This window comes from Lissotriton helveticus, chromosome 3_1, assembly GCF_964261635.1.
Source record: "Lissotriton helveticus chromosome 3_1, aLisHel1.1, whole genome shotgun sequence".
NCBI lineage: Eukaryota > Metazoa > Chordata > Amphibia > Caudata > Salamandridae > Lissotriton > Lissotriton helveticus.
This window is the reverse complement of record NC_136061.1, coordinates 1820215155-1820243056: the sequence shown is the minus strand read 5'-3', so window position 1 is coordinate 1820243056 and position 27902 is coordinate 1820215155. Positions and strand designations below refer to the sequence as shown.

The 27902-nt window shown below is 42.8% G+C and overlaps 1 long non-coding RNA gene and 1 pseudogene across 1 annotated transcript in view; both read left to right on the top strand.

The window, feature by feature from the left end:
• The window catches only part of LOC144825169 (uncharacterized), a 219628-nt gene that overhangs the window by 116734 nt on the left and 74992 nt on the right, over positions 1–27902 (top strand). The window lies entirely within an intron of this gene.
• LOC144825725 (U2 spliceosomal RNA) lies at positions 23326–23460 on the top strand (annotated as a pseudogene).

Sequence of the window (27902 nt, the reverse complement as noted above, 5' to 3'; positions counted from 1 at the left end):
TTCATAAATCCCAGCGTAACACATTTCGACCATGCAGCGATCACACAGTGAGATAAAATACAGAGGGTCAATACATATGTGAGGCTAAACACAGAAGTAGGACAATGCGTATGTGCTCGATGTCTACGTAGGACTGTAAAGTCTGAAATGCAGTTGCCATCTTATAATGTCTAACTATATCTAAATGGAAATGTGAGTTAACAAAATAAATGTGTGTCACTCAGGTCGGTCACTGACATGCTTTTTATGTTTGACTGATGCATTGGGTTGAAGGCAGGCAGGAAGGTGCGTAAGACCGGGAGGTGGGAATTACAAATGGAGACACAGTGTCTGAAAATCACCACATGGATCCAGGTGACGACAAATGTTGCTCCCTCATAACCATATGGTCCCAATGTCTGCTGCATCAAAAAGGACTGCAGCCCAAAGTGGGCCAGTAACGGATAATGTTGCACTTGTCCAATATCGAAATGTAAGCCCCAAGCGGATTGACAGGCCTGGTAATGGATGAATACACAATAGAGCGCTCTGTGTTACCAAGTGCATAACAAAAGTACATATCAAACAAGAAACAAAAAGTGTATATATATATATATATATATATATATATATATATATATTACCTACTGGCGGTCGCCAGTAGGTATATATAGTTAGGATTTTTTCTCTATGGGTTTTTTGAAAATTCTATGTCTAATAACTTTGGCGTTTGTGGACGGAATTGGCTGAAATTTTCAGGAAAATGGCACATTTTGTTTCTGAGCAGCCCTTGAAAATTTGGGGGGGGTTCGTCCAGTGGGGGCCGAGAAAAAAGGGGGGTCCCAAAACGTGTTTTTAACATTGAGTTTTCCATAGGGCGGTTGGCCTCACTTTTAGCCCGAACGGCTGAATGGATTTGCACGAAACTTGGCAAAATTGTAGGGACTGGTAGCCCGATGTGCCTTTTGTAGGTCTCAATATATGTGCTCCAGTGGATTTTGAGAAATTAACGTTTAAAAAAAGATATATATCTGTAACAGCGGACCGGTTAGCGCTCTGGTTCGCGGACTTTTCGCGCAACGGAGCTTTGTGAAGCGAAGCTGATTGGTTCTCCGGCGTCTGTCAACATTCCAAACAGTCCGTAGCGGCCGCCATCTTGTCTCTCGGTAGGATCGAGAGACAAGAGGAGGTCAAAACAAAGGGGGAAATAACTATAAGGGGGCATAGTAGATCCTCGCTGACCCCCTAGGTTTGATGTGGAGGTTTTAAAAGGGCCCCGCGGGGCAAAAAAAAATAATAAAAATAATAATTGAACGGCTGAATGGATTTGCACGAAACTTGGCAAAATATTAGGGACTGGTAGCCCGATGTGCCTTTGCTAGGTCTCAATATATGTGCTCCAGTGGATTTTGAGAAATTAACGTTCAAAAAAAGATATATATCTGTAACAGCGCTCCGCTTCGCGTAACGGAGGTTTGCGAAGCTGATTGGTCATTCTGTCACTGGGCTATAGTTGGGCTACATCTGGCTGATATTTGGGCTACATTTGTTTTTTTGTGTGTCTGGCGGCCATCTTTGGGCTACATTGGGCTTCATTGGGCTACATTCGGCTAATTAGCAAATAGCTCATCGCAAACTAGGAATGGTAAAGAATCGCTATGTATTCCTTAAAGTTCGCTATTTAGGAAATGCAAATAACTTTGATGATACATATGGCGGTTCATCTCTAACAAGATAAGAAGCATAGGGATAGATTTATGATGACTGGCGCATCACCAGGGATGTGTTAGTCATTCTGTGCCGCTGTTCCGTCACCTATGGTGTGCTGCATTTACAATGCGGCGCATCATGGGGCAAAAACAGCACAGATGCGTGATGTATCTGTGCCGTAAAGGTGGCGCATTGCTGGAGTTGTATCGCAAGTGTGATGAAGGTCCAGCAAGGGTCGGGGGTGCCCCTGTCGCAGGGTTTCTGTTCTCACACAGAACTGTGGACAGAGGATTGGAACCTCGGCGAATTAGGGTGTCCCAAAACTCACGTTAGTAATCAAAAACTATTTAGCAAGCTAGGTACAGTGTCACATTGGATATAACAAACTCTCAATGTTTAGACAATCCAGAATATGAACTTATAGTACCTCAGGATACGTGGAACTCATGAACAGTCGGTCGTTATATATTTCTTAGAAACCAGAACATGGAGTTAAGAAGAACACATGTGTATTTGAAATGTTTATTTACTAATGCCGTCTTCTCAGGCGTAGTACCTTAGATAATAAAAGTACACATATTATCAGTAGCAAAATTACCAGCATAGTTACTAGTACATAAAAAGTGAATGGTGATAGTATGTTAACATGCTGTAAATGAATAAGAGTTAGCAACACTTATAAGCAGCCGCGGGCCGTGGAGGGAGTTACGGTGAGGCAGGGAGGCGGGGAGGGGGAGAAGCAGGGTGGAGAATACAAGTACACATATTATCAGTAGCAAAATTACCAGCATAGTTACTAGTACATAAAAAGCGAATGGTGACAGTATGTTAACATGCTGTAAATGAATAAGAGTTAGCAACACTTATAAGCAGCCGCGGGCCGTGGAGGGAGTTACGGTGGGGCAGGGAGGCGGGGAGGGGGAGGGGCAAGGTAGAGAGGGCTCCACCCTGCTTCTCCCCCTCCCTGCCTCACCGTAACTCCCTCCACGGCCCGCGGCTGCTTATATCTCACCCTCCCTAATACACATATTATATTATTTGCTAAGAAGGTCTCTTTGTGTTGGTTTAGGGCGTGCCCATACTTTAGTGTCTTAGATTTGAAGGAATCACATCAGCATACACCAGCTCTCTCTTCATGTGAACCGCATCAACTGTTGTGTATGTGTGTTCGGCAAAGCAATATAAAACCCGCCTCATGCCCAGAATTGGCAGAAGTTGCACTTATGTTATGAGTATGAAGTCGTGGAGATCAGACCTCATAACAATTCTGTATCGTGTTGTTCTTGAAACTTTAGCACTCGCTGTACAGATATAGTTTAACAAGTAAAGCAGATAGTAGACCAATAACATATTATTCTCATGTAAACCACGATGAACTACTAGGTGGAAAGCTAAAGCAACAACTAAGTGTCGTGTGCAGAAGTTGCAAAAAAGGAAAAATGGCGTTTAAACCGGTAATGAGCCCATGCTAACTTAACACGGTGTAAAGATATCCAGGACCTAGATGACACCTCCTCATGATCCGGAAACGAACTGAATAAGATAATAGAAGTGCCATCTCATGAGAGCAGATTGCAAGTTTATATGTGGACGGTCCGCAAGGTAAAGCATTAAAAACTAGGAAAATTCAATGCTAAAGAAAAATAAAACAGCCAAGTACTTTATCGAGTCTTAAGCCAATAGGCAAGGTAAATAATAAAAACTTGACAAATAAGTCAATGAATTGTCAATGAAATGCTAGTACTCAGCATATGAAACATGAAAAAGGTCTATGACATAACTGTGTATGCAAAATAAGCTGCAACAGCCTCCAATAGGAAGTCACCGTCTTCATCCGAAAACAGTTCAGCCATCCAATTTAAAAGCGGAAAAGAACATACGTGCTCTCCCAGCACCGGATCCTCTATCACCATCAGAGGACAGCTCGGTGGGTTTTCAAGAAAGCTGTGTTCCAAGAAAGACTGTGCTGCCGCCAGTAAATTCCAGGGACCAAGTAGTCCATGCATCAATGCCACAGCCATAATCCTTTCGCCAGGACAAATCAACTCGTGAGTAATGATAGGAGTCATCAGCTGATTAAAGTCGACGTCAGGAGAAACCGGTCCGCAGAGACACAAATCAATGGCCCAATCGAAATCACAGGTCAGGCAGTGAAATACAGGCTGGACACAGGTGAAGTAGGAGAACCGAAAAGATAATCCATATGCCGTGCTTAATATCGCCAACGGCATTGTGCCATAATATTCTAGCATGCGATTGCGGAACAGTGTCAGCAGCTGCAGGGTCGGAGGTTGCATAGGAGGGACATCCATATTTAAAAATGTAAAAAAGCACAAGAGCGTCCGCTGGTAATGCAAGTAAAAATGCAATCCACGAACCAGAGTGGAGAAAATGGAATGAAAGGGAGCAGGGATGACTCCAAAGATTTTCTCAAATGAAGTCACGAGACCACTGGTAACAACTTTAAAAAAGTGTGCCAGGGATTTTGTGGAGGATGCGTTAAAGATAGTCGGAAACATGTTGCTGAAATTGAAAGGCAAACCTGTGTACGGGTGTTCGCTATGTGAAGTACGAAAGTTTCACGGGCCGAACTCAAGGCCACCTCTCTCTGAGACAAAAGAGCTCTTATTCTTGTCATGCCGTTGAAACGTGTCCCAAGGTTGGTATTTGTGGCCAGATTGAAAACTCCCTATGTTCATGTGTGGGAGGAAATAGAACATTTCTGCAGCAAATAACCCGTTCACTTACTGTTACGATAAAAGGAATACTTTTAATTAACTCAGAACAATCTTCATTATTGAGCATCAAATAACTACCATTTTCCAACAACTTGAACGTGGGGATGATAGCAGGAACTGGCGTGCCTTGCAACACGCAAGCCATATTTGGTCGGTGTTTGTTGCATGAATCGTGTAACTGTATGTGCCTACACATTAGTGAATGATCTGGCGTCTCAGTGCATTCCTCTCCATTCAGATAAACTTCTTGATCATCTTTGAAACATCTGTATGTGTATGGAAGCGACCAGACCTCATGAACAAAAGCACTACCTAAAGGTTCATAAAGACCTATTGGTATATATTTCATACAATTTGAAAACTTATATAAAGCAAAAGGCAGCGTTATTAAACCGTGGATAAGGCATGTTGCCAAGAAACCCGCAATCCTCTGCTGATGATGTCACTGAGCATGTCATGAATGATGTAATATGTGACATCATCAGTAGTGGATTATGGGTAATAGTATCTCTAGTTTACTCCCCTATAGCTGTCTTTCTTTTAACATAAGTGTGTGTTTCCTTCCCTTATACTTACTGTTTTTGGTTCGCTTCCAGTTCGCGTACCAGCGAGCGAACTAGGAAGCGAACTAAGAGAAATAGAGGTTGGCACAGTTCCAAATATTGTACCAATTTTTTAATAACGGGGAGGTAGTTCTGAAAAGAACTTTTTTTTTTATTTTTCTGAACATTTTTTTACTGTTTTTGAATCTTTCGGAACAGTTTTATATTTTTTTGGGTTTTTCTTGGAGGGGGCAATGAAAACGATTCATTGTAAAGGGCTCAACAGGAGCAACAAAACAAAAAAAAGAAGTATTTATTATTTTGGGCGTTTCGGACAAACTTGCATATGATAGTCAATAGCTCTGTTGATCAGAGTGATGCTTCTTTCTCCGTAGGAAATGAATCCATCGCAAAATACGCAGGTGTGTTTTACTTCACCAAATCTCATTTGTATATTTGGCACCATCTCCCTGCCCTCTGGTCCCGTTACTTCCGGTACAACAGATCTTCTGGCCATAATAGGGAGATTATCTAGGTCGTTCCGAAACTGTGCAGCACTGTAGTTGTTAGGATGCCACCTAGTCATATGGCGATGCATTGTGTAGTTTCCGAAACTGTATTTTTTGTCGGTCCCTCTGGACAGTCTATCTTGACATATAAGGCAAGTTACGTATCTTGCATTTACTTTTTTCTGACCTTTGGGAATTTTAAAAAATTGCCAAATGAAGTTTTCTTTCCGGTGAGACGTCTTGGGCTGCTCAGGCAAAAACTGCCTCTCTTCGTGCTCGTCCTCCTGTTCCTCTTCTTCTTCTTCTTGTTGAATTACAACTTGAGCAGGTGGTCCACTCTTCCTTGGATGTGGTGGAGGTGGTGGGGAAGCACCAGCTGAAGCTACTAAAGAAGCCATTGCTCAGTGATCACAAAGGGTCTTTCTCTCACAATGATGAAAGTCAGAGTGAGGAAAGAAGGAGGGATTTTCATCATTTGGGAAAAACAAGAGTTCTCAACCAATCAAAAGTGTTCATTTTAGATTATATGACCTAGTCTTACATCATTAGGAAACCAAAAGTGAAATGAACCAATGAAAAGTGTTATTACCAAGTCACATGACTTGCTGTGTTTACGTTAAGCGCTTTGCAGGGCCTCCCTGTTTGCTTCCAGAAACCTGCGCTTTGGCACTCGCTTCGCGTACCAGTTCGCTAACGTAGCACGTCATATGACGTATCAAGCGACAACGTGGAACGTCATGCGGACGGGAGGCGTCACAATGTTGTTTTCTAACGCGGCACTTGCGGTAAAGAAACGTTTACCGGCTCGCGGTCTATTTCGCGGCATCAAGGTCAGCTAACGGGAAGCTTCCTGATTCGCGAAGCGGGAACGAAGAAAAAAAAATATTTAAAAAAAAAAATATTCATAAACATATAAAATATATTTTTGGATTTAAAGAAGAATACATTTTACAGCTACAGATATTAGCTGTTAAAAAACCAATGAAATTCACAGAAAAAACCATAGGTTATAGACCATATATAGTTAGGAATTAGCATTTACAAAACCTTGAAAATTCACTGAAAAAACCATAGGTTATAGACCATATATAGTTAGGAAATAGCATTTAGAAAACCTTATTTTACTCACACAAAACCATTGAAATTCCATATATAGTTAGTTGCACTAACTATATATCGCGCACCTGCAATCCACTGCTGATGATGTCACATATTACATCATTCATGACATGGTCAGTGACATCACTGATGACATCACTGATGACATCTCAAATGACATCACTGATGACATCACTGATGACAACATCCAGTGACTGTATGCTTCTGTAAAGTTAAAATATGTCTTACATATTGAAGAATGAGTGGATGTATAAGTGTCTGGATGAAGGATTTAGTAGGTGCATGACTGACTGTATAAGTGAGTGATTAAATGTGTCTCACTGAGTGCATGGGTTAGTGACTAAACTGTTTTAAATTGTGCATCATTGTGTCTGTTGTTTTGTAATCTGATGCATGTGTTGATCATTAGCTATATGACTAACTATATGGGTTATTGATTAGTTGCCCAAGTATTTGTATGGGAGACTGAGTGTGTGTGTGGGTGTCTGGGAGGTGTATGACTCTGTGCATAGATGTGTGAGCAGTTGATTCACTAGATGTATGGGTTCAAAAGTGCATGTGGAAACATCTGTATGGGCGGTTGACTGTGTGCATGAGTGTATTGGTGAGTGAATGGATATCTCAGTGCTACATGTCAAAGTAAGTACATATGTAAAACACAGTACATGTGATAGTTGACATATATAAATAACTGTGCATAAGAGCCAGTGAATGTGTGAGTGGCTGTATGGATTATTGTGAACTTGTATCAGGGATTGTATAACAGAGTAAATATGTGTTATTATATGTTCCAATAAGTAAGGTGTGTATAACTATATAGTTGAGGAAATCGAGGTGTGATTGATTCTTTGCAAGACTGACTAGGTGTGTGAGTAACTCCATGGATGAGTGACAGTCTGTGAGTGTCTGTTTACACTGAGTGTATCTAAGGTTATATTAGAGTCTGAAGAGGTTCATTGTATCATCACATGAATGATGTCATCAGTGATGTGATCAGTAATGTCAAATGAGATGTCATCAGTGATGTCATCAGTGATGTCATTTGAGATGTCATCAGTGATGTCATCAGTGATGTCACTGACCATGTCATGAATGATGTAATATGTGACATCATCAGCAGTGGATTGCAGGTGCGCGATATATAGTTAGTGCAACTAACTATATATGGAATTTCAATGGTTTTGTGTGAGTAAAATAAGGTTTTCTAAATGCTATTTCCTAACTATATATGGTCTATAACCTATGGTTTTTTCAGTGAATTTTCAAGGTTTTGTAAATGCTAATTCCTAACTATATATGGTCTATAACCTATGGTTTTTTCTGTGAATATATATATATATATATATATATATATGTCAGCAATCTTCAAAACCTCCGCCACAGCGGCGAAATGAAGAAACGGACCCCACAGCTTGGCAAGGTAAGATTTATTGATGACCTTTCAACAGCGACGAGTTTAGAGCATCAAGTGCTCTTGTTCACACATCAAGCTTTGGCACGATTATGCAGCTACAAAGCGCTCTCCGAAAGCTCCCAGCGCTGCCCTTCAACCCACTGGGGGAACAATAGTGGTTATTGAGAAGTCAGAGAAGCAGCCCCACTGTGGGAAGAGGGTTAGTACACTACAAGGCACAGAATGCATTTGTATTTGAAGAGGTGTACGACCAGAGACTGTTTCTCAGAACTTTCGAACCTTGCCTCTGATGAAAGGACAATTCCTGAAACGCGTCAGGCTCTTATGATAGAAGGTTGTGCTCGGAGCATTTTGGGGATCGAGCTGTGAAATGGATGCAAATAAAGAAAACGTGCCTATTCAACTTCGTGTGGATCTGCTTCAATTGGGCTTCCTGTTAGTTTTGGATCATTTTCGGCTGCTGCACGGTCGAGAGGTGGACCCCACCTGTGACCAGGGTCCAAGGCAGGCTTCACTCCAGGAGTTTGCCACGGAACGAAGCAAAGACTGGCGCCTTGCAGGGGGCGCTGCTTTGGCACGATTTTGCAGCTACAAAGCGCTCTCCGAAGGCTCCCAGCGCTGCCCTTCAACCCACTGGGGGAACAATAGTGGTTATTGAGAAGTCAGAGAAGCAGCCCCACTGTGGGAAGAGGGTTAGTACACTACAAGGCACAGAATGCAGTGCAAGATAGGCCACGCCCACTTGGCAGGTGATTTGTATTTGAAGAGGTGTACGACCAGAGACTGTTTCTCAGAACTTTCGAACCTTGCCTCTGATGAAAGGACAATTCCTGAAACGCGTCAGGCTCTTATGATAGAAGGTTGTGCTCGGAGCATTTTGGGGATCGAGCTGTGAAATGGATGCAAATAAAGAAAACGTGCCTATTCAACTTCGTGTGGATCTGCTTCACTTGGGCTTCCTGTTAGTTTTGGATATATATTCTTGTTCTTGTATATTTGAACAGCCTTGCCTCAGAAAGGGTCATTATGGCATTGGCCGTCATCTTGTATTGTAAATACATTGTTACCTTTTGTAAATTATTCCTGTGTATATAATATAAATACCTGCTACATTCTAGTATGTTTAAACATTGTGTAAATATTTGTGACCGTGAGCTTTTCAGTATTCTACTGGATATGCTTTTAGTTATTTTGTTTCCACACCACGTTTTCTTTTGTAGTCCATTCTTTATGCCTATTACTCTGAGAAGGCGTGTAGCATTGGTGTTTCTCATTTGAGTCCTTTGTTTTTGCCTACTATATAAACACTTTTTTTGTTTCTGGCGCGCTGTGTGAACAAGCTGTCTTGTAGAGTGAAACGCGTCACCCTAAATACAACTACGTCTTCCCTGTTTCCACTGGTGGATTTATTTTCCTTGAGGCTGTGTTTGCTGCTGGTTGCGAGGCATTTTGAGGTCCCGACCGTTGATTCCGACATCTATTCGGAATCTGGACTGCTTTCTTCATTCAATTCTCCCGGGATTGGCTGCTCCCGGTTTCTGGACCCTCCCCGTTCTGTGAGGCACAGTGTCGGCGCTGCTTCCGAGGTGTTGCTTCGCCTCTCCGTTTTTTGAATCGTTGGATTCTGCCTTTGCTGTGCCCCCTGTCTACGCGTTGAAATTTTGCATCAGCTGCCACGCGTTGCGAGTGAGGAAGTTGTTAACCTTTCAGGCGTGGTGGAAGGCTCGTTCCGCCGGTCGGCCGACTGGAGGACAACCCGACACCGATTCCGGTAAGGTTTCTTCTTTTCTCCTCTGCTTCACGCGGGCTGTGGTATTATTCACGCAGTAGTGGGTGTGGGGATTACCTCTTACTTCTACCAGCAGTCTGCCTCTTCATTAAAACACAGGGTCCCGGATTGTTATTTTTCATTCCGAGTTAGACGTATGTGTATTTTAAACACAAGACTATGATTTCAAGTGACGCGCTAAGAAACAGAGAAGCTACAGCTGAGACACGCTTTGACAGTCTCCCTGTTCTTGCCCCTAAACAAACAAACAAGGCACCAGGCTCGGCTGATAACAATGTGAAAAGTCTACTAAAAACATTAGAAAAACTCCTCCGTGGTGAAATTTCCAAATGGTGGGAGAAGAAATCCCTTGAGAAATATAGGGATGCCAACAGAATACCGCGGGGCTTAAGAGTACTTATTGTCCCCACGTATGAGAATCCGGACCCCCAGATGCTTCAAGAATGGGCGGAAAACAACTTGAAATACTCAATGAATAGTGTGCATATTTTGATCAAGTATGCTGAATCTGACCGAAACAAACTGTTACTTGAAATCGACCGAGTGAATGGTCTATTGGAAGCATCAGGAGAGACCGATCTGATCACCAAAACCAAGGCAGAGATTGATATAAGGATAAAAAAATTGGAAGAAACCATCATTGAGCGGAAAATCACAAAATTCGCCAGAGATAAAAACGATTATGCCACAGGGAGAATCTTTACATTCTCGAGAAAATATGACAATTTAAAACGTAAAGCAGTGGCTAATGCAGGCATCGCTCAAGCCAATCAACCATCAACCTCTGCCAGCACGATACCATCTGAAGGTAGTGACAATCTCTCGTTGAACTCGCTCACATCCGGCAGTGAAGACGACGTTACACAAGTAAGATCAGCAGAAGGTCTTACCAACTGTGAAAACTTCACATTAATAGATGAACTTAATTTTGTGAGCGAGGACCGGCGTTATTCCCTGCGCTCCCGGCAACCTCAGAGCAAACCAGGCTATCAAACAGCCAGCGCAGGCACGCAAGGAGGGTCCTCTTCAAACGTAAATACCACACGCGGAAAAGCAAAAAAGAACTGGAGAAGTTAACGACCACGGTAGAGAATACTGTCATCAATCTTACTGACTTTCCTTTGACTACAAAAGAACAGCAACTGCTCTCTCTGGGGTTGTCATACTGTCCACCGAACAGGTTTTCATATAACCAGACCAGGATTGATATTTATAAGTTTATCCGTAAGATTAAACTTATTAAATACTTTAGACTCGAAGCCAAAAGGAATCAAACTGAGTCTATAGCCAAAGTTAATATGATGACACCGGGATTGAAAGTCCAAGTTGTAGCGGGGCTACAAAACTTGCTGGATCTAGCTTTTGAGAATGATTCACAACCCACTCCTACTGTGAGTCAAAGTATTGTGACAAGCCGCTCAGCAAACACTCCTTTTCGTCCAAAATCTACTTTTCTACCAATCATGCCCCGTGATTCGGTGGATGTTTTCAGTGACAGAGTGATTGTTGAATTAAAAGCATTAAACAGGAATCAAGAAGAATCAATCTAAATATAATGACAAGCAATACCATAGATTGGTGAGTAAACTTCAAAAGAACAAAGACATTATAATTAAAAATGCTGATAAGGGGGGAAATACTGTGCTATGGTCGACTAAGGACTACATCACTGAAGCCGAGAGACACCTTAATGATTCCTCTTGTTATCATTTAACTTCCCAGTTTGCGATGAACAAATGTAATGAGTCTACACGCAAACAAATCCACACATGGAAGCGAAAAGGTTTACTCACTAAAGACGAATGTAATTTTTTGGTAAAAGAGCATCCCAACACACCGGTTTTGTATTTTCTACCGAAAATTCACAAACAAGTTATACCTACTCCAGGTCGTCCTATTATAGCTGCTATTGGAAGCAATAATGAAAACATCTCCAAATATATAGACTTTTTTCTGCAGACACATATGCAGAATCTTCCATCTTTTGTTAAGGACACTACGGATTTTCTTGTCAAACTTATGGAAGTGGAATGGAATGCGAATCTACTGTTTTTGGTAATGGATATCGAATCGTTGTACACGTCGATACACCATCAACATGGCATGCAAGCATGTAAATATTTTTGGGACAGAAGAGACATTTGTTTTCGTGAGCATAACATTATGTTGATGGAAATGTTAAATATCTGCTTAACTACTAACTTTTTTAAGTTCCAGGGTCAGATATATCAACAACTTCGCGGTGTGGCGATGGGCTCGTGTTTCTCCCCCAGCTACTCATGCTTGCATGTGGGCTGGTGGGAGGAGCACGAGCTCAAATCCACACACCGCCGATGGTTACCTCACATCAAACACTATTGGCGTTTTATAGATGACGTCTGTATCATCTGGCAGGGATCAGTGAACAAAGCTGAAATGTTTGTTAGAGAGGTCAATATGAATTCTCTTAATCTCAAGTTCACCTCTACCATCACGACCGACTCAGCTGAATTCCTTGATGTAAACATCTTCATCAAAAACAACCAAATCGAAACTTGCCTGCACAGAAAGGCTACTGCAGGCAACTCAATTTTACATGCTCACAGTTCTCACCCTGGCCACACAATTCAGAGCATCCCCTATGGGGAGTTCATTCGTATCTGCAGAATATGCAGTGAAAATGACTCCCTGGAAAGATGTCTCAATGAATCTAGACAACGGTTCATTCATAGGGGTTACTCTGATTCCATTCTTGATAAGGCTCTCCACAAGGCGTGCAGTTTTGAACGTAAAACATTGTTGATGCCCCAGGCTCCAAAGGTCTCCACTACTGATAGCACTGTGCGCCTTATTACCAACTATAGCACCCAGGAGCACAAAATTAGGGGCATTATTACCTCAGAATGGCCTATAATCCTCACGGATGTCATTCTTGGACCTATATTGCCCACTAGACCTAACATTACATTTAGAAGAGCTCCCAGCATGCGAGATGCTCTTGACAGAGCCAGTCCGGAGGGTCAGCCTAAAAAAAGTTTGACCATGAAAACTGGGTTCTTCCGATGCTCTTCGTGCCGAGCCTGCACTTTTGCCAAAAATAGTACCTACTATTGCACCGCATTTTGCTCCACACCTGTCCCTATTCGTGAACACCTTACATGCAGATCGGAATATGTTGTGTACAAACTCAGATGCACATGTAACTTGGAGTACATCGGAAGTACTAAACTTCCGGTACACCAACGGATCCTGCAAAACATCCGTGCTATTGTCAATAGCGACAACAACTATCCTGTCGCGAGACATTTTCGAGCTGTTCACGATAAAAAATTAAGGGATCTCGAATATACAGTTTTGTGCTCTGTACCTCAACCCGGATGGGGAGGGGACAGGATGAAACTTCTTCGGCAGAAAGAATCTCATTTAATTCTTGCCTTAGATATCAAGGCCCCAAATGGTTTAAATTTGACCGAAGATTTGAGCAATTTCTTGTAAACTGTATGGTGACAGGTTTTGATTTATGAAATCATTCTTACCTTGATTCATGTTTTCTGATGTGACGTAGATTATCACAAAGTGGTTGGCCGGCTGGTTAACCTTCATTTGTATATACTTGATTTAGGTGGTCTTTTTTGATATTGAAATGATTTTTCTTGTTATATTTGACATCTAATGGTAACATTTTGTATGCAAAGTAATTATGTGGGGTCTTGTCAAGCATTCTCCTCTAAGCTGTAGCTCACTATATATATCGTGTATATTTTGTCTTTTTTACTATCACCCATTTATTATTTCATTTTTGTTTTTCTGCTTTCTCTTATTTCATTGCTCATTCGACTTTGGTTTATTATTTATTTTTCTTATTTTTGCTGAGGTCCCATTTACACTTTTGTAGTATGTTCGTAATTCTTTGCACAGGATCTTTTTCTTAGCTGCTCATTTTAAGTTCAGTTAGGCAAGGTTATTTTGGCACTATGTCATCATTTTCTTGTTCTTGTATATTTGAACAGCCTTGCCTCAGAAAGGGTCATTATGGCATTGGCCGTCATCTTGTATTGTAAATACATTGTTCCCTTTTGTAAATTATTCCTGTGTATATAATATAAATACCTGCTACATTCTAGTATGTTTAAACATTGTGTACATTTTTGTGACCGTGAGCTTTTCAGTATTCTACTGGATATGCTTTTAGTTATTTTGTTTCCACACCACGTTTTCTTTTGTAGTCAATTCTTTATGCCTATTACTCTGAGAAGGCGTGTAGCATTGGTGTTTCTCATTTGAGTCCTTTGTTTTTGCCTACTATATAAACACTTTTTTTGTTTCTGGCGCGCTGTGTGAACAAGCTCTCTTGTAGAGTGAAACGCGTCACCCTAAATAAAACTACGTCTTCCCTGTTTCCACTGGTGGATTTATTTTCCTTGAGGCTGTGTTTGCTGCTGGTTGCGAGGCATTTTGAGGTCCCGACCGTTGATTCCGACATCTATTCGGAATCTGGACTGCTTTCTTCATATATATATATATATATATATATATATATATATATATATATATATATATATATATATATATATATATATATATATATATATCCAAACAAAATTGCCTCGCAACTTGAACCGGGACCCAGAGGGGCGGTCAGTGAGGCTGGCGCGGGGCTTCCAGTTGTAAATACCATCGAATCCCTCCTTCAAACAAAGAGGCACACTGACTCTGGCTGGATTGCTGTAATATCATTTAATATGTGGAACAGCACGAAGGCATCAGGCGTCCCTTTCCCAACGTTTCTGCTTCTGCAAGCCTTGATCACGGGAGGAGTCTCTGACTTTCAAATGACCCACATGATTTTTTTTATCACCGCAGGCCTTATTCTTTTGCAGAGAGCGCAGGGGGAAATGCAATGACATTCTTAAAGGGAAGCGCTTCAATTTGCGTGTAACTTTCCCCTTTACTTGTCTCTCCCCAAGCGCTGTAATACAGTCAGCCCAAATGCACAGTTCGTTTTTTCATGTTCTCCACTCACTTTAGAATTACAGCCCCAGCTCGCAGCATCCAGAAATCTTTCCTTCAGCTCCCCACTCGCCACAGACTGGAAAGGAAATCCCAGAGGGCAAGCCGGCCCGGTTCTAACAAGTAATGTCCAAACAAAATTGCCTCGCAACTTGAACCGGGACCCAGAGGGGCGGTCAGTGAGGCTGGCGCGGGGCTTCCAGTTGTAAATACCATCGAATCCCTCATGGCATTTCCCCCTGCGCTCTCTGCAAAAGAATACGGCCTGCATGTCTGTCACTGTCATCATCCATCGTAGGATGTCTCTGGTGATCTTATTCCACACCCCAGTATATTGTCCACCTCTCCAGTAATCGTCTCTATAACAATATAGAGCTCCTCCTGTTGCATGACCTGCCCAAGGTCGGTCTGAAAGTCTCGGGGATGAGAGTCTCCGAAAAGAAAAGAAAATGTTCCACTGGTAGTGCTAGTGGAAGTACAATTATACCTGCTTTACTTTCCCACTAGTGTGCATGCACCGGTGGAAACGAGCGTGGATGCCACCCTCGAAGCCAGCTGAAGTTGGGCCCCTGTGTCCCATATAGTTTTCATCATAAATGTTGAATATTTTAATATATAACATTAATATAATGTACATTTCTAACTGTATTTTATTGGTTTTAAGCAAACAACAAAACACACAATGCATGCGGACAGTTCTATATATCGTCTGAAATCAAACACATGAATCAAGAAGCGTACCGGGTCCACGGGTGGGATCATCCTGCCACCACAAAATGCCCTAAGCCGCGCATACAGCAAACCAAGGCAACAAGCCGATCGTTATACAAGGAAATCCCATTATGTACTTGGTCAACAGAAAATATACATACACAGCAGTTCATATTCAAATTAAACCTCCGCCTCAGAGCTACTCTTGAAGGAAGCATTGTCATTGTCTTGAAACATACCCAGCAATTAGGCCCACAGCATAATGGCCTCAGCAGCCCCATCATCCATGTGTGACAATCCTCTGCCACCCCCATTCCAACAGGTCTCTCAACCAAGATGTCAGCAGCGGGACCCTGGTGCCCATCCACCCTGTGGCCACTCTTCTTTTTGCCAATAATAAGGCCAACTGGACCAGTTTATATGGGATCTTGTGTACCTTTGGTCGGATCACCCCTCCCAATAAACAGGTGAGTGGTGTTCGTGGAACATGGACCCCAGTGTCCTGCTCTAAGCAAGGCACCACTAATTCCCAAAAATCCTGAACCTGTGCGCAATCCCATGCTTAGTGCATGAAAGTGGCCCTGACCTTCCCGCATTGTGCTCATGTAATTTCTCTAGTGGGGTCTATTTTGTTGAGGCTATAAAAGGTGATGTAAGTACTATGCAGGAAATGAAAATGCAGGCGCATAAACCTGCTGTTGAATCAGAGATGGGTGTACCTAAATCTCTCTCCCAGGCCCCAAGTGCAAGAAATTGCTGAGGTTGCATATCACTCCTGGGGACTTTGTAAAAGTGCTTAATTAAGTGGCCGTCCAGGATACCAGGGGGCCGGGGCGCCTCAGGAAAATCTGTCCAGAGTTCCTTTGCCACACTCTATAACTTTACATAGCGAAAAAATGGACTGGTCCTATTTCAAGTTTCTTGTGCATCCTGGAAAGAGATGAAGGTATCGCTGGGGGAAAAATCCCTTGCCACTAGACATCGCCCCTCCTGCAATTGCTCCATAGACATGGTTGTGTCAATATTCCCAAATAGAGCCAGACCCCACTATTTTAACTCTTTAATAGAGGGAGCTGTACGGGTTTCATTTTGGACCACCCCCATGTTCTTCTTAAGCAGATACAGGACCGGAGTCTGGTCCTGCCCACTCGCATCAACAAATGGGGTTAAGTTTTGCCTCCAAGTTCAGTCCTAGGAGTTATTTCTCCCAATTTTCCGATTATATAAGCCATCTAGCTGCATGCTGCAGATGGGCTCTGTAGTAGTTAAACTGCACATCTGGGACCGCCAACCCCCCATCCTCCAAATACTTCTTCAGTGTTGCATACGCCACCCTTCTGCACTTACCTGCCCAAAGGAGATTCACCAGCACGCTATTCAGCCTTCGGAAAAACCAATTCCTCATCTGGAACAGAGAGTTCTGCACAATCTACAGACAGTGGGGGAGAATAACATTGTTGCTATGGCTGCCCTGCCCATCACCGAAAGAGGAAGCATATTCCAGAATTTAATGAAGTTCTCCAAACCCGTCAGAACCCTGTCCACATTCCTACATTGATGCTGTGCCTCCAGTATGTGTAATCCAGATTTCCAAATACCGAAAGCCAACCAATTCCCACCAGAGACCGACATCCGGGAGCTGGTCCCTTTGTCTCCCAACCAGACCACCCAAAGGAAACAATCGTGACTTATGGATATTGATCCTAAGACCAAGGCCCAACCAAAGGTATCCAATAAATGCATTAGGATTGGAACAGATTCCCAAGGTGTACGCACATATACCAATGCATCATCCACATACAGCGAAACAATGTGGGTAGTGTCCCCCACCTTGATCCTCCGGGGTTTGAGCTACGCTCTCAATAACAGCGTAAGAGGTTCAATTGCAAAAGCAAACAAAAGAGGCATAAGAGGACAACCCTGGCAAGTGCCCCATCCCACTGGCCAGGCTTCAGAGACTTCACCCCCATCTTGATATGTATAGAAGGCTCAGTGTATAGTAAATGAATCCATGCACAGAAATCGGGTCCAAACCCCATTCCATGCAGAACCACTATTAAAAAAGGCCCAATCCACAGTGTCAAATGCCTTTTCAAGATCTTCGGAGACTAAGGCCATCTCCCCCTCCCCATCCAAAGTATCATGAAGAACACAAGCCAGCACACAGAGGTTGAGAGTGGTGCTACATGCTGGCATGAAACAGCATTGGTCCTCATGGATCAGATCTCCGACTACTCCACAGAGCCTACTCGAAAGGATTTTGCACAATACTTTAGATTTGTATTAAGTATGGTGAGAGGACTGTATGGGGAGGGGTCCGCAGACCACTCCCTCTCTTATGGTCAACTGTAGAAGACCTTTCCCTTTTGCCTTCTGGTGGACCTCCACTAGTTTCTCCTTGACAGTGGAAGAGTAAGTGCAATAGAACTCTGCTGGGAATCCATCATGAGCCAGTGCTTTAGACTTGTTAAGAAAGTTCATGGCAGCACCCAACTCCTCCAATGAAATCCCATGGGCCAGCTCTATATACACTAGCTTAAAGTGGTCCACCAGGGCAGACAGGATATCTCGCCACCGGCATTGCAATTGACTCTGTGCATTCCACATAGACACATGTTTCCCGCCATAAGACCCAAGCCAGCAGCTTACCATATTTATCCCCTTCCCTATGCAACATCTGGTGATTGGACTTGAATGCAGGTTTGTCCAGAATGTCCCAAAGGGAATGGAGCTCTCTATGGGTCACCGGAGTCACTGCGTGCACTTCTGCTGTATGCACTTCCAGTTTCTGGCTTTCCTGAGTCTTCAAATCCACTATGAGTTGTCTGCACACACCACAAGCAGTGGCTATGAACTTCCCCCTTACTACTGCCTCTCTGGGGCACTGGTATTTGTGCTCCCCTAATTCTCAGATATATAATTCCCTACAGCCATCCCTAAGTCTGCCCTATAAGTGACATCCGTAGGGAAAGCAGAGGACATACGCCATGCTTGAAACCCAGTCAACCTCCCATCCCAGTCCAGAGATTGTAAAGCCAGGGCATGATACAAGAGGGACCTGACCATGTGCATCACTGCGCCTATCCGGGAATGATCTACACCTCCCAAGAAGTGGTCCAGTCGACTGTAAGCATTATGCGTCTGAAACTGGCACATAGGTTCTCAGCTGTCCAGGTGCAACATCTGCCATCCATAAAAGAGGCCCAAAATCTGCATTGCTCTGCTCAGTTAGTCCTCCATCAGTGGCAGCCGCGGCCCATGCACTTAAGAGTGGTGGGGCGGTAGGACCGGGTAATTCGACAGATGACCACAAGGGGAAATTAAGTAAATCATAAATTGTCATCATCTGTCAGAACCCCCCTTCCCCACCCTGCCCTACCACCCCACTGCTGTTACCTGCACGGGCCGCGGCTGATCAATGGTTCAGAACCCTCCTTGGCAGACAACGATCCCTTGTCCCATCCAAAACACAATTGAAGTCCCCAGTTCACAATATGGAGGAGCCAACGCCATCTGCCAACGTGTCCTGTATACCCTCAAAAAAATGTCCTCATCAATACTGGGATTGTGTGAATTTAAGAGCGTGATCTCTTTCCCAGCTAGGGTGCCCTGAAGCAGGACGTACCCTCCCTCGTCATTTGCCTCACTGTAAGTATGCTTAAAGCGACCACGAGCCACTGAATAACTACCTCTCTGACATAGGATGAGTAAGAAGCAGAGAACAGTGACCCCTCCACTTTTTGTGAAAATTCTGGGTCTTCTCAGCCCCCAGATGGAGCTCTTGCAGACAAGCAAAGTGAATGTTATGGTGTCAAAGAAAAGAGTGGACCATATAGCGTTTGGAATATCCTCAGAGCCCGCAGACATTCCATTTGACTATTGATTCTTTCAGCCATAGGCATAGTATGTCACCCCCTCAAACCCTGCCACCACCGCCGGACTCAAAAGCATTTGGACTGTCATGATACATGCTCTGCCAAAACTGCTAACAAGTGACCCCATATAGCGGGGTCCATGAACTACCCCCTCCACGGAAATGCAGCGTAACAACAACCTTTGACACTGTAAATCCAATATAGTTCTTGCCCCACATACATGACATCTTTCCTTCAAATGTAAAACTTAAACATGAAGCCTAAACAGAATGTTCTGCCACAACAACTATTTTGATGTAACCCAATAAATCCTTGGATGCGCGCTCTCCCTCCGCACTCCTAATCAAAATTATGTGACAGAGGAAATGAGATGAGTCCTTCCTGGAAAGGAAAAAGCAAGAGTTGTTATACAAATGATACACAAAGTACAACAGCATCATAAGGATCTACCCCCAGCTTCTGATTCGGTCAGCAGCAAAGTGTCCATCTGAATCCATTAAGCAATCAATCAATCAATCAATCAGGGGTTTGGATAGCTCACTACTCACCCGTGAGGGTCTCAAGGCACTGGTGAGGGGGGAGTGAGCAGTTCCATTAGGGTCATTCAAAGAGCCAGGTCTTGAGGTCCCTTCTGAATTGGTGCAGTGTCGGACTCCATCAGAGATGAAGGGGGAGTTTGTTCCAGGTATTGGCTGTGAGGTAGGAGAAGGATCGTCCACCAGCTCTGGTCCTGTAGAAGGGAGGGACTGTGGCTAGGGTGAGGTAAGGTGAGCGGAGGTTTCTCTTGGGGGTGTAGAAGGAGAGTTTGTCATTGAGGTATTGGGGTCTGGTATTGTGGAGGAATTTATAGGCGTGTGTGAGCCCCTTGAAGGCTATCCTTTTCTTGACAGTGAGCCAGTGGAGGTTGTGGAGGTGTTGGGTGATGTGCCTGTGTCGTGGGATATTGAGGAAAAATCTGGCTGCGGCATTCTGGATGGTCTGGAGTTTGTGGAGGAGGTTCTTGTTGATTCCGGCATGGAGGGCGTTGCCATAGTCCAGTCTGCTGGTGATGAGTGTGTGGGTGATGGTTTTCCTAAAGTTGGGGGGGATCCACTTGAATGTCTTGCGTAGTATGCGGAGGGTGTTGAAGCATGTGGAGGATATGGCTTTAATCTGGCGGTTCATGGTGAGTGAAGAGTCGAGTATGATTCCAAGGTTACATGCGTGGTCTATTGGGGTGGGTGGGTGTCCAAGGGCGGGGCCACCAGGTGTTGTCCCATGCAGAGGGGGTGGAGCCAATGATGGGGACTTCTGTTTCCTCAGAGTTGAGCTTCATGCAGATGTTGGCCATCCAGGTCACAACAGCTTTCATTCCTTCTTGGAAGTTGTGCCTGGTGATGTTGGGTTCCTTGGTGAGGATGAGCTGAGGGTCATCAGCATAGGAGACAATGTTGAGACCATGGTTTCTGACGATGGTTGCGAGGGGGCCCATGTAGACATTGAAGAGTGTAGGGCTGAGGGAGGATCCTTGGGATCAGCCGCGGCCCGTGGAGGGTGTTACGGTGGGGCAGGGAGGCGGGGAGAGGGAGGGGCAGGGTGGAGAGGGCTAAAAACCGGCACATGGATAATTACAGGTAAGTAAACAATTTAATTAATAAAACGAATTTCGTAGCGCGCACTGCATCGCATTTTGCGATGCAGTGCGCGCTAGGAAATTCGTTTTATTATTTAAATTGTTTACTTACCTGTAATTATCCATGTGCCGGTTTTTAGCCCTCTCCACCCTGTCCCTCCCTCTCCCCGCCTCCCTGCCCCACCGTAACTCCCTCCACGGCCCGCGGCTGCTTGGGATACTTTGCGTCTGATCTCTGTTGGTTCTGAGAGGAAGGGCGGGAGTCTTATTCTCTGTGTTCTGCCTGATAGGAAAGAATGTATCCAGGCTAAGGCTTTTCCTTGGATGCCTGCGTTGTGGAGTCTGGTGGCTAGTGTGTGGTCGGAGATGGTGTTGAAGGCTGCTGTTAGGTCCAGGAGGATGAGGGCTGCCGTGTGGCCTTGGTCGAGGAGGGCACGGATGTCATCGGTGGAGGCAAGGAGGACGGACCTACCTGGAGGGCTCAAGCTGGCACTAAGGGAAGAACTTTAACAGTGGAGCAGCGTGGGGGAGAGCAGTGACTTTGACCAGGGTTCAGAGGTCTTGCTCTCCTTGCCACGCAGCAGCCACCTTTAAGTAGGGGTCGGAGGGAGGGCAGTCAGCTTGGAGGCGGGAGCGGGAAGGACATGCTAGAGGGAGGGGTCATGGGGGCTGCAGCGGTGGGGAGCACTGGAAGAGTCGAGCGGGAGGGAAAGAGTGGCAAAGGGTCAGAAATGGACAAGAGGTAATAGAAAGAAATGAAAAAGAGGCAAAGAGACAAAAGACTCAGGCAAATAGAAGGAAATGGAATATGAAAGAGGAAACTAGAAAGAGATGAGAAAAGAGGTAAGAGACAAAAGACACAGAACTGAGCGGAATAGCAGAAGAGCAGGGTGCTCTTCCAATAGACCACCAGGGATGAGGCACAGGTAGGAGCTTGCGGGTAGAGGAGGGCCTCAAACACCTACCTGAAGGGCTCAAGCTGGCGCTAAGGGCAGAACCTTAACAGTGGAGCTGCGGTGGAGAGCAGCGACTCCGACCAGGGGTCAGAGGTCTTGCTGTCCTTGCCTCGCAGCGGCCGCCATTAACTGGGGTCATGGGAGGGCAGTCATTTGGGAGGCGGGAATGACATACTGGGGGAGGGGACGCACGGGCTGGAGCGGTTGGGAGTGCGGGAAGAGGGATCGGGAAGAGAAAGAGAGGCAAAAGAGACAGAAATGGAAAAGAGGCAATAGAAAGAAATGAAAAAAGAGGCAAAGAGATAAAAGATAGGCAAAAAGAAGGAAATGCAATATGAAAGAGGCAACTAGAAAGAGATGAGAAAAGATGCAAGAGACAAAAGACACATAACCAAGTGGAATAGCAGGAGACAGGGGGCCCTTACACTACAACACCAGGGATGAGGTGCAGGCAGGAGCCTGCGGGTGGCGAGGGCTTCGAACACCTACCTGGCGGGCAGAACCTTAATGTTGGAGCTGCACAGGGGAGGGCAGTGACTCCGACCAGGGGCCAGAGGTCTTGCCCACAGCAAAGGCGCTCCCGATACGAGCTGTTGATATGGGCAGGTGAGTGCCATAGTGCTGTCATCCAGTATCTCCACTCTAACAAGATCTGCCCTCTCATGGGACTGGCGGTGGTCAGTGTCGGGCCTCTCTCTCATCATCCAGTTTAACTCTTGTGAGTGGACAACCTCTAAGTTCCAGACTTCCAGGAGCCAGCGCGTTCCGTAGGCACTTTGTCCCAGACCTCCAACCACTGTCCCACATCCTCAGGAGTATTATAAAAGTGAGATGTGCCCCCTGAAAGCACTCTCAGTCTACCTGGGTTTAACAACATGTAACGGAGGTCCATCAAGCGAAGCTTGGCCTTACCTCCAGGAATGTCTTCCAGGTTCCCTGGACTTTTACTAGTGCAATCTGGGTCCTCATATTTAACAATATCAGTGTCTGTGGCCAGTCTAATGATATAGTCCCTATCTTTATAGTTTAAAATACAGGCAATGATGGCCCGTGGCAGAGCCTCAGGCCATGGCATAGCCAACAGTGTATGGTGTGCCCTCTCAATGATGAACAAGGGGGACAGCCCACTGGGCTTTAGGGTAAACCTAATCCAAGCCTCAACAAACTGCTCAGTGTTGGTTCCATTAGCCTGCTCTAGGAATCCCAGTAGACTCCATTGTTGCAACCGGAGCGCCCCATCACATCTTTCACCCTAACCTCCAGGGCGACAGAGCAAGACATAACGGTTTCAGCCTCAACTCGCTTCCTCAAGGCAGACACCTTTATTTGCAGTTCTTTGATGGAGCCCTCTGCTAGATGTACCTTATCAGAGACTTTGTGGAATCGCTTCTCTGCCTTTTGGCTAAGATCAAGTGTAGTATCTGAGCAGTTTAATCAGAGACTTTGTGGAAGTCAGTGCATAAGAGATTGACCTCAAGGTCCACAGTCTTTATTTTGTTTTTTCCAGGGCAACCCTAGAGCCTCAAGTCACTCAGCCCTCGAAAACTCCCCTGCCGTCTGGTCAGTTCCTCGATCACCCTGCCAGAAGTATGCCTCGTAGCACATTGTGAGGTGGCGGCCGGGGTTGTATAATGCTCCGTGATGTTCCCCTGGGTGGCCCCGCCTGCTTATTTCTCCCCATGAGTCGTTGAAGACTAGGAACACAATGTGCGCTCATACCCTCTATACCTTTCAGGCAGCAGTCTCAGGGTGTACCCTAATCACCCAAGAGGGACATAGTAGTTCAATGATCAGCCGATGGTCGCACCTTAATAGTGTAGGCCCAATCTCTAATTGGGCAAGCATGCAATCTATCCCCAGGGCTTACTAGTAGTCCTGACTACACACCTCACTCACTCGGGGACCCAGTGTGACATCAGTGAATATAGCCAGGAAAATGATGAATACACATTTAGACCCCATAGAAACTGGCAATAGTCGGATCTGGAACATAAAATTGAAAATCGAAATGGTGTTAGCCAATTCCGCACCATTCAGTTGCATATAAGGAACTGAAATAGCGCTTTAAAAAAATGTGCACAATGTAACCAATGTTTTTAACAAACTCACTTTCTCTAGAACTGCATATTCCACAATTCTCCATTAAAAGCTAAGTAGGAATTGTGTATAAATAGAGAAGCAAAGTGAGGGACCCACATAACTGTGATGCATAAAGGTATTTGCAGAATCAACTCCAGGAGTGCAGTGTAAAACTTGTTGATAGAAGATTTTTGCGGGGCATGGTTCCGCTCCAAACGTCGGCACCGACCGAGAGTGCTGGAAGTGGAGCCATTTGGTCATAAGCAACGTTTGTGTAAAAGGAATATAGCCCAGTGCTATAATCACAGTATACCAATCCCCACCAGTATTTTACAATCTAAACCAAAATAACAGTACTGAGATGTAAACAAGAGTTACACAGTGCACAGTCTTGCATAGTTTTCTTGTTGTTCTTCCTTATTGAGTTACTTGTTGTGTATCTTTATACTGCAGATATGATCCACACCCAATCCGTGTTTCATGCACATTGCGCTTCTTCAGGGCTGTTAACAGAATACCATCAAATATACATCAGTACTTTATCTTAAGGACAGAAAAACAATAATAAACCAATTATATGCTGAAAAGGAAAATACATAATCTTGACAAATTCACATTTACTGTAGTAAAGAAAATATATTTACCATAGACATTTCGACATAGTTTGTTTAGAACTATGCAACCAAATATTTACAATAACTTTGTTATAAACTTAAAAGAAATTGTATAGGCCTATCCAGGGAAACACATTAGCTCATTCAAAATTTTGGCTGCACTTGTTTCTACCTCTCAATAATACATGTTCAATTCATATAAATAGTTACCTTAAGATAATAACGTTTGTCTCTCTGTTCATTTATTACGTGAAGTACTCAAATGTGAATTCTGGACTTTAGGTATAGCACTTTTCCTAAAACAATTACCTGTGAATGACAATTCATGACTATATCATTTTCATGTGTAACATTCTTTAATCAACTTTCTCTAAACTCTGAGTTCTGAATACACTTACTCTAATAAGGGTGTTGAGATCCCTTCTTCTTTCTTTTGGGATTTTAAAACTTTATATTATTCCAAATCTCCATAGTAGTCATCATATCTTTTAAAAGAATGTATATCTGAATTGATCACAATTGAAAGGCAATGTAATAAGTCCTAAGTAAAAATCTCTTATTTTTTGTCATATTCTCACCTTGTCCATTCAACTGGATCAAATTGTGATGCTATAGCAAGCATCGAAAAAAGTTCTCCTTTTGTGATCATTCAATACCAGTGATATGGGATCCTAAAAATAAATATATATATATATAAAAATATCCAAAATAAATCTACAAAATGAATGTCTTGCGCTCTCGGGCAAAAAGGCAACAGGGGATCCAAAGATCTTAGGAAAGCAGTTTAATACACAAAAAGGCAACAGGGGATCCAAAGATCTTAGGAAAGCAGTTTAATACACAAAAAAGGCAACAGGGGATCCAAAGATCTTAGGAAAGCAGTTTAATACACAAAAAGGCAACAGGGGATCCAAAGATCTTAGGAAAGCAGTTTAATACACAAAAAGGCAACAGGGGATCCAAAGATCTTAGGAAAGCAGTTTAATACATATAAAAATATATATAAGAATATATCCTACGGTCATGTGGCCATGTCGATACTAAATGCTAGCTAAGTCCAGTAGCGTTCCATCTAGCATTGCTTGTCTCATGCCAAAAGGAAATGTAAACGCCCACAATTCACCTATTAGTTTAATTTCATAATGGAAAACCATCCACCCATATAAATATCTGCCTTGCGCTGCCTATAATTGAACAATAAATCACAGTACTACTGCAAAATAATCAATCAGACCTTCACCCCAAAGCGCACTTCTGTCCTTTGCATTTCTCTTCACTGCATTTTATATTCAGACATATAATCTTACTCATTCCCCCACAAAAACGACAACCATGCTCTTTAACCAGTCTCCATTGTTTCTACGGAACAAACTGTCTTTCTACCGTACTTAAAAATACAAATATATATAAATAATATAAAACTTAAAAAATAATACTAATAATAGATATATTTAAACAATATTGGGAAAAGTACTGAATTCTGTGCGTAATAGATATACTGTTCCCACTTCAGTTTAAGCAACAGTAGTGAAAGCTTAGGCTTTCACCGAGGTTACATTTACTATTCGCACTCCAAAATGGTCAACAGTAGGGAAAGTTTTGGACTTAGAAGGGTACAATTTACTATTCCCGATCCTGTCTGGGCAACAGTAGGGAAAGCGTTGGACTTCAGAGGGGTAATATTTACTATTCCCAATACAGTCTATGCAGCAGTAGGAAAAGCGTTGGACTTTGGGGGGGTTTCATTTACTAATCCCACTCCAGTCTGCGCAACAGTAGGGGAAGAGTTGCACTTCGGAGGAGTAATATTTGCTATTCACAGTCCAGTCTGTGCAGCAGTAAGGAAATCGTTGGACTTTGGAGTGGTACGATTTACTTTTTCCACTCCAGTCTGTGCAACAGGAGGAAAGCAATACATTTCGGTTGGGTTAGATTTACTATTGCCACTGCAGTCTGTGCAGCAGTAGGGAAAGCGTTGGACTTTGGAGGGGGTTTATTTACTATTCCCACTCTAGTCTGTGCAACAGTAGGGAAAGTACTTCATTTCAAACGCATTACATATATTGAATAACCCTATTAATTTAGAACAAATATAAAACTCATTACATGAATTTTTTTAATTACCCAATTAAGTATATAGATAAAATGTAAAAAACAATTACAAAATGTACATGATTAATAAATAATGTAATAATTGATTTATCAATTGTTATAACAAATTATATATTCATCGCTTAACTTCAGACACTATACTCTCACAAAACTAGCAGCCCACACTTAAAATGTAACTAAAATAAATAGGTATAACACAGTTTACATACTTGATGATCAAGTAACTAATAAATTAACAATTATTTGTTAATTAATTTGTACTTAATTAACGTGCCACCATGTGCCCCTACAAATCTAGCAATCCACTACTGAAATATAACTAAAATAAATCAATCTTACATAATGTGCATAATTAAGTATCACTTACATAATTTATAATAAATATATAGTTGATAATTAATTATTTCTTAATTAGCTTTGCACCCTATATCTGTACAAACCCAACTGCCCACATGTAAAATATAACTAATATATAAAGTTATTACACAATTTATATAATTAATAATCAAATAAATAACTAATAGTAAATTAATAATTCATTGTTAATTATTAATTACTTAACATTCCACACTATACCCCTACAAACCCAACAACCTGAACCTAATATTTTACTCAAAAGTATAATTATTGTACAATTTATATAATTAAAAAGCAATGAAATAATACATTTATAATTAATTGTTCATTATTACTTAATTACCTTCCCACCCAATACTCCTATAAACCTATCTACCTACTACTACACTATGAATTACTATTATCAATGAAATAAAAAAAGAATCATTTACATTTGTAAACTATATTTAAAACGATTATTAACAATTTTACAAACAATGCCACATAAAATTAATTTATGAACTAAGACACATTAAGATAATTAAAACATGATTTTTTCTACAACTGTATTATCACTGTAAATAATATTAACAACAGCGATATTCTTGGGTATGATATTACTTACCTAAAAATTCGATATTCTTGACAACTATTTTTCTGCATCCCAATATTTTTGCATCACAATATATTTTTCAGATATTTCAGTATCCCCATATTTACAACTCGATATTTTGTATAAATACCATACTGAAAGTAGTAAACTTACTACAAATTGTAAACTTGCTCAAAATTGTAACTTACCTTTGTGGATCAGGCCC